The 8475-nt window shown below is 44.2% G+C and overlaps 1 long non-coding RNA gene across 1 annotated transcript; it reads left to right on the top strand.

Annotated features, from left to right (window-relative positions):
• Nucleotides 1-638: 638 nt before the first annotated feature.
• Nucleotides 639-4800, top strand: LOC117355070. Its single transcript, XR_004538275.1, has 2 exons — nt 639-696; nt 4611-4800. It is a non-coding gene; the product is annotated as an uncharacterized LOC117355070 (long non-coding RNA).
• The last annotated feature ends 3675 nt before the right edge of the window (nt 4801-8475 follow it).

Raw genomic sequence — 8475 nt, 5'->3', positions numbered from 1 at the left:
TGGCACCCATAATTCACTGAAGTACCATGGAGGGGTGAGGGAGGAAAAAGGACTGAGAGATATTTAATCCTTGGTAGCTGGTGTGCACTGCCTCTGGGTGGGCTTTAGGTGAAACTGGGTGGGCCTGGGACCTTCCGTGGCTATGCTCCCGGTACATGTGTCTGTTCTTGTCTGCATTCACTATCTGTTAGCGTGTGTGTGTGTGCACAGACGTGTTCATAGGTGTCTGCACACCTCCATTGATTGATGCCTTGGCTGACAGAACAGTGACTTTACTGCTCTTCTCTAAAATCTCTGCTCTCTTTTTTCCCTTTAGAAAGAGCCTATATCGGTAAGTCCAGACTTTTGTTCTTCTCAACTGTTGTAGATTTCAAAACCGCTTCTTTTTTGGAGTTACTGTATGCAGCAAAACTTTCTCTTTGTAGCAACTGTGTCTAGCTCTGTATACATATGTGTTCGTGTGTGTGCATGTATGTTCATGTGTGTCTGTGCGTGTGCATGTATGAGTGTTGCTGTGTGGCTATCTGTGAGCATCTTTGTGCCTCTCTTGGTTGATCCCTTTGAAGTGACTTTGCTGCTTTTCTCTAGGATCTCGCTCTCCTTCTTCCCTTGAACCTGGTTTGTTTATTTTTTCTTGCAGAAACCTTACTGGAGAAACAAACGCCGTTAAAGAAATCCCATGGGACATAATTGCTGGTAAATCCAACTTCCTCTTGTTAGGTATATTAGCAATTTGAGCATAGGTAAAAGACAGAAATTACCAATCATTTAGCCACCTCCTTCTCTCTGGTCTATGAAATAATCTTTATTAAAATGATCCCACGTGTTGGCAGAAGGTGGCAGTGTTGCTTCCATGAACCCCAACATTATGCAGCTTTGCAGGAGACCTGAGCTAGAGAGCTGCACGGGAACGGGGACGACGGGAATCCCGCAGGACCCGCGGGCATCCCGCGGGTTCCCCCTTTGGATCATGGGGATCCCGTGGGGACGCCCCTAGGGTCGCGGGGATCCCGTGGGGACGCCCCCTAGGGTCACGGGGATCCGTGGGGACGCCTCCGAGGGTCGCGGGGTTCCTGCGGGGCTGGATGTACTCAGTCGCGCGGCTCTTCTCTCTACCTTCTCTGCTTGCAGCACAGAGCCGAACGGAAGTCTTCCCGACGTCAGCGCTGACGTCGGAGGGGAGGGAGGGCTTAAACAAAGCCCTCCCTCCCTCCAACGTCAGCGCTGACATCGGGAAGACTTCCTTTTGGCTCTGTGCTGCAGGCAGTGCAGGTAAGGAGGAGAGTAGCCTCGCGGTTCGAGTGGCTACCAAGGGAGGGGGCGGTCCGCCCCGCCACACCCCGCCCCGGTTGCAGCACAGCCGGCCAGGTCCCCTTACTTTTGTGGCACTTCCCCGACCGACCGAACAACAGCCCCGGTCCGACAATCCTCCCTGCCCTGTAGCCGCGAATCTAAATTATCTTCTTACAGCAGCTGTAATAAGGTAATTTAGATTCGCAGTTAAGGGCAGGGAGGTTTGTCGGGACCGGGGCTGTTGTCAGTCGGTCGGGGAAGTGCCACAAAAGTAAGGGGACCTGGCCGGCTGTGCTGCACCCGGGGCGGTAGAGAAGGAGTGGGGAGAAGGACGCTGAAAGGCCATGGGGAAGACGGGAGGAGGGGGGGAAGGACTCTGAAAGCACTTGAAGACAGAGGAGGGAGAAGGACGCTGAAAGCACATGGGGAATACAAAGGGGTGGAGAAGGACGCTGAAAGGCCAAGGGAAGGGCGGGGGGGGGGGAAAGGACTCTGAAAGCACTTGTGGAAGACAGAGGGGGGAGAAGGATGCTCAAAGCACATGGGGAAGACAAAGGGGTGGAGAAGGACGCTGAAAGGACATGGGAAGACAAAGGGGTGGAGAAGGACGCTGAAAGGCCATGGGAAGGGCTGGGGTGGGGGAAGGACTCTGAAAGCACTTGTGGAAGACAGAGGGAGGAGAAGGATGCTGAAAGCATATGGGGAAGACAAAGGGGTGGAGAAGGACGCTGAAAGGACATGGGGAAGACGGGGGGGTGGAGAAGGACGCTGAAAGGCCATGGGGAAGACAGAGAGGGAGAAGGACGCTGAAAGGACATGGGGAAGCAGAGGGTGGAGAAGGACACTGAAAGCACATGTGGAAGACAGAGGGGGGGAGAAGGACGCTGACAGGACATGGGGAAGATGGGGGGAGAAGGACGCTGAAAGGAAATGGGGAAGAGAGAGTAGGGAGAAGACGCTGGCAGGGAAGAAGACAGATGCCAGACTATGGGGGGAGCGGAGAGAAGAAGATGGGTGCCAGACCAATTTGGAAGGGGGAAGAAAGGGAGAGGCACAGTAAAAGAGCAAATGGAAGATGCAGAAGGAAGAGAGACAGTGGATGGAAGGAATTGAATGAGAACATGAGGAAAGCAGAAACCAGGCAACAAAGGTAGGAAAAGAATTATATTTCTTTTTTTTTATTTTGCTTCAGGATAAAGTAGTATATTAGTTGTGTTGATAAAATTTATAAACATTAGAGGCTCTGGTAGAAACCCATTTGCAAAGTATGTATTCTTCCCAATTAATATTTTCAAATTAATAAAGTCTTTTTGCTTATTTGTAAATGGGTTTCTACCAGAGCCTTTAATTCAGTAGCATAATTAAATGAAATAACTATTTCTGAAGTTTATATGGACGGGCGGGGACGGAGGGGATTCCTCGCGGGGACGGGTGGGGACGGAGGGGATTCCTCGCGGGGACGGGTGGGGACGGAGGGATTCCTCACGGGGACGGGTGGGGATGGGTGGGATTCCTCACGGGGACGGGTGGGGACGGGTGGGACTTGGGTGGGGACGGGTGGGATTTCTGTCCCCGCGCAACTCTCTAACCTGAGCTTCATAGCCATGGCATATGCATCAACCTGCTGGCTCTGGGAGCAGCCCTGAAGGAAATGTTTTCTCTGCGTCTGTGGGCACTGCAGAGGGATTGGGGAAAGGAGGTGGAGCAGTGGCTTTCAACCCAGTCCTCAGGGACATCCAGGCCAGTCGGTGCACCCACAATGAATATGCATGGGAGATATTTGGATGTAATGGAGAAAGGGTGTGCTAAATATATGAGGGATCTTCAAAAGGTTTCCGCACTTTTACTTGTTTGAACACTATTTATTAAATATCTCAAAAGGAAATTATATCACTCTTCCACATAATCACCCTGTTTTATGATACATTTTTCCCAGCATCCTACTAACTTCTTAACCATCAGAAAAGAATATAAAAAATATGGATATATGAAAGTGCAGGAACCTTTTGAAGAACCCTCGTATCTCTTGCAATTTCATTACGGATTTCCTGAAAACTCAACTGGCAGGTGGTCCCTGAGGACTTGGTCCAAATCCACTCAGGTTGGGCACAAACCTGGATCTTCTAGCAGCCTCCTTCCCCAGAACTAATCACCCCTAGTTTTTCAATGTTAGTAAAGAGCTGGAAAGAAATCGGTCTTTATTAGAGATCTACCGTATGAATACCAGGAACATGAAAAAACAGGAAGTAACATTACATTAGTGATTTCTATTCCGACAGTACCTTGCGGTTCAAGGCAGATTACAAAAGAAGTTTATGGGTTTTTTAAAATTCTTTATTCATTTTCAAACTTACAATAAGTGTGATAGTAAATCCAAACAAAATTAACATTAAATATCTAACTTATTAATCATCAATGATACAAAGGAAATGCTTTTATCTCCCACCCTTCCCACCCTTCCTATCATATAATCAATACCTTATACAATATGCACCAATAAAATTACCCCACCCCTCCCCCCCCACTATTGAACTTATAAATTTAAGGGAAAAAAAAATAAAAATAATGTCCTCTAATCAATACAATATTTTGTTAATGGCTCCCACACATCTTGAAATTTCCTGAAATATCCTCTCTGTATTGCAATAAATCGTCCCATTTTATAATTATGACACAAGGAATTCCACCAGAAATTATAATTTACTTTACTCCAATTCTTCCAATTATATGTAATTTGTTGAATGGCAACCCCAGTCATTATAAGTAATAATTTGTTATTATTTGTAGAAATCTGACTTTTTGCTCTCATCTCCATACCAAACAATACAGTATCATATGATAATGCCACTGGGTTATCTAATAAACAATTAATTGGGTCCCAAATTGATTTCCAAAAATTCATAATCAAAAGAAGTTATCTGGCCATTTCCAGAGGAATTGAAGAGTAGAGTGAGTTGCTTCAGAGAATTGGGATGAGTCTTGAGGAGTTAGTTTGTCTTCAAGGATGTCTTGAGTAGGATGGTTTTTATTTCTTTTCCAAACGATTTGTAGTCTGGAGTCGTTATCAGTAAATTGGAGAATTGGAAGTCTAGTTTTGCTGCTTGAGTGGCTAGAACGCCATCGTACAGTTTTTTTCATTTTACATCTCTGTAATCCAAATAAAAATTCTGCATTCAGACCTAAACAACACCTAATCAATGTGTTTTTGAAGCAACTCCCACTTCAATACTGATCACGATAATCCCTTCAGAAAGATTTTGTGTTTTTCTCTCAGATTGCCTCTGCTCAGTATTTCCTTGTCTTTTTCTCTCTTCTAGAAGGTCCTGGCCTCGCTATCAGCCAAAGGAATGTGCCAAATGGCCACCGTAGAATCCTCTCTGTACTCTTCTCTTCCATACAAGGGCTCTTCTTCCATATCATCTAGCACTTGAAGCCTATTATTCTGTAGAGATGTCTCATGATTCTGCTGTCCCTTGTTTCGCTTCCTCAATAAAGTAAAAGCATTCACATTCCTGGTTCTACTTCCTTCATCTCTTGAGACATGAGTTATCACAAGTACAATTACAATATTGCACAAGTTCTGTGTGGATTACAGAGAAGAAAGCTGGTCAACCTGAATAAAACATGAATTTGTGCAGACTGGTGAACCCGTTTTCCCCTTTAACCCTGGTTTCTAGGGTAATAGAGAAAGGGTGAGGTTCTTATCTCAAATATGTAGCCACCCCCTGAGTCAGTGGAAGGGGCAGTGGGGTCATGTATCCTGCTTAGGAGATCCCAGAGTTTGAAATCACCCTCCCTCTCCAGGTGGCAAAACATGTCACACACCAGACTGGGCTTCCCAAATACTTATGTTTGTTGCTTCATTGGGGAAACAGCTGTAGATATTTACAAGAGATTTAAATGAAAGGTTATAGTAGACATTGTGTAGTCAAGCAAGTAAATAAAGCCGTCCTGTCAAGATGGATGGCGTAGATTGAAACATCTTGAAAGAATATTGGTAGAAGGAGGAATTAGAGGATCAGATGAGAATCTCCCCGATTGGTAGATTATACACTTCCATAAATAAATATGTCTCAACAGAGAGCTTGTTATCAAGGCTGAAATAACTGGGGTACAATTTACAGATATCACTTAAATATAAATGATTTCAATTGACCCGATCAATTCGATCCACCCTTTCACTCCGATATAACAGTGTCCCACTGGTTTTCTTCTTTCCACCCTATTATATCTATCTTTTCATTTAGTGCAATATATTCTAACTGTCCCATCTTGTTTCTTAGGCTTCTGACATAAGAACTTGACAATAGCCATACAGGGTCAGACCAATGGTCAATCTAGCCCAGTATACAATCCAGGTCACAAATGCTTGGCAGAAACCCAAATAGTAGCAATAGTAATTCTCTAGCTACTGTATTCTCCATCTCAATCCTGTTGACCACTCTGAAATACTAATTGGATGTGAAGATGTTTTCATTGCATGGGCCAAGCTTTGCGTTACTGAAATGGAAAACAGATTTCAACACACTTTGCTTAACGCCTACCGCAGAAGAAGTCCAGTACTCTCAGCTCCTCCCATCACACTTGGTCACCTCTCCATTCTTATTGCAATGTCATATTTTGTGGTCATAGAACATAAGAATTGCTGCTGCTGGGTCAGACCAGTGGTCATCGGGCCAGCAGTCCGCTCAAAGGCCAGCGCCCTAACTCTTCTGACACTCTCTGTTCTCACATACTGTGCTTGTATTCAATAACGACCTTATTGCCTGTGTGTGTTCTATATCTTGATGAGGTTGCCTTCATCTTATGCCTTACTGCTGTGCAATTTTCTGTCTCTGTAATAATATACATTTCTTGTATCTATTTACAATTTGTTCAGCAGTTGGCAATTTTGCAATTTTTTTTAGTTCAATCATTTTTATTTGTTGTTAGTTATCAAACAGGTTATACAAAAAAAGAACAATAGGGATAGTTAATGTACAACCAGAATAGTTTTATAAGAATAAATGTATGGATATGTTAACAAAATAATGTATGAATTCAGTAAAATAATACATATGACAAGGTTACATTAATAGGGCATGACAGCTCCTTCCAATAACGCATCCCATGTTTTTCCAAAGGAATGTAAGGATCTTTTCTTAATAACTGCAGCTCTTTCATCTTTTGCAGTAATGTTAAAAGCAGCCACTGAGGTATCCTTCCATTAAATTCAATCCTTTGTTTTCCTCAGCAGATAGAGCGTTCTTAGTCCATTGTACCAAGTAATAGCGATTTTTGCCTCTGTAGAAAGACTCTGGTGAGACCTCATTTAGAATATGTGTTCAATTCTGGAGGCTCCAACAGACATAAAAAGGATGGAGTTGGTCCAGAGGAAGGAACTAAAATGGTGTGTGGAGAGGGGAGATCTGATAGAGATGTTTAAATCCCAAAATTTAACTACAAAATATTACTCACGCAAAGATGGGTTACACTCCCCCAATAACCATTTCACAAACCAGTGGAGAAAAGCCTCAAAAATTTCAATGCAGCAGTAAACAACTTCAATACTGTTTTAAAATCCAAGCTGCTTATGTACTATCACTGGCAAAAAACACTCCACCCACCACTGAAATGTAATTATCAAAAGGGTTAATATACCATCACTGTGCACAGAAAAAGCAAAAAAGTTTTACTTAGCTTGAGACCATGGTCTGAAACGCGTGCTGTGCTGATAGAAAATGCCTGGAACAAGGTAAGCTCTTCTGAACAGGGACCTTCTATGAAATGTCAATGCACAGCGCTGCATAAGCCTGTCACTGCTACAGAAGTGATAAATAGTAGTATCAGTAGGAGTTGTTATAAAATCCCCAGCCTGGAACAGGATAACATCATGTAAGCTCTTCTGAGTAGGGACTTTCTATGAAATGTCAATGCACAGTGCTGCATATTCCTGTCACAGCTACAGAAGTGATAAATAGTAGTATCAGCCTGGAACAGGGTAACTTATCATGTAAGCTCTTCAGAGCAGGGACCTTCTATGAAATGTCAATGCACAGTGCTGCATAAGCCTGTCACTGCTACAGAAGTGATAAATAGTAGCATCAATAGGAGTTGTTACAAAATCCCAGGCATGAACAGGGTAACTTATCACGTAAGCTCTTCTGAGCAGGGACCTTCTATGAAATGTCAATGCACAGCTTTGCATAGAAACATAGAAACATAGAAGATGACGGCAGAAAAGGGCTATAGCCCATCAAGTCTGCCCACCCTACTGACCCATCCTCTTAAGTCTATACCTAGCGACCGATATTCCAGTTCGACCCTCGTAGGGATCCCACATAGGCATCCCATTTATTCTTAAAGTCCAGCACGCTGCTGGCCTCGATCACCTGCGCTGGAAGCTCATTCCAACGGTCAACCACTCTTTCTGTGAAGAAATACTTCCTGATGTCGCTATGAAATTTCCCGCCTCTGAGTTTGAGCGCATGCCCTCTAGTGGCAGAGGGTCCCCTGAGAAAAAAGATATCATCTTCCACCTCGATACGTCCCGTGATGTATTTAAATGTCTCAATCATGTCTCCTCTCTCCCTACGTTCTTCTAGAGTGTAGAGCTGTAGTTTGTTTAGTCTCTCCTCGTACGAGAGACCCTTTAGCCCCGAGATCCTCCTGGTGGCCATCCGTTGAACCGATTCGATTCTAAGCACATCTTTACGGTAATGTGGCCTCCAGAATTGTACACAGTATTCCAGATGAGGCCTCACCATGGTTCTGTACAATGGCATTATGACTTCAGGCTTCTTGCTGACAAAGCTTCTACTGATACATCCCATCATCTGCCTTGCTTTAGATGAAGCCTTCTCCACTTGATTGGCAGTTTTCATGTCTGCACTGATGATTACTCCTAGGTCTCGTTCCGCCGAAGTACAAGTTAAAGTTTCTTCATTCAAGGGGTAATTTCTGCATGGATTACCGCTACCGAGGTGCATAACCTTACATTTCCCAGCGTTAAAGCCCAGCTGCCAAGTCGAGGACCATCTTTCCAATGTAAGCAGGTCCTGTGCCATACTATCCTGTAAATTACATTCACTTACTGTACTGCATCGTTTAGCGTCGTCGGCGAATAATGTTATTTTACCCTGAAGCCCCTGAGTCAGATCTCCTATGAATATGTTGAAAAGGAGTGGGCCCAGGACTGAACCC

The sequence above is a fragment of the Geotrypetes seraphini genome, chromosome 2 (genome assembly GCF_902459505.1).
Source record: "Geotrypetes seraphini chromosome 2, aGeoSer1.1, whole genome shotgun sequence".
NCBI classification, from domain to species: Eukaryota; Metazoa; Chordata; class Amphibia; order Gymnophiona; family Dermophiidae; genus Geotrypetes; species Geotrypetes seraphini.
The sequence above is the reverse complement of the archived record's forward strand: the minus strand, read 5'-3'. Positions and strand labels throughout refer to the sequence as shown.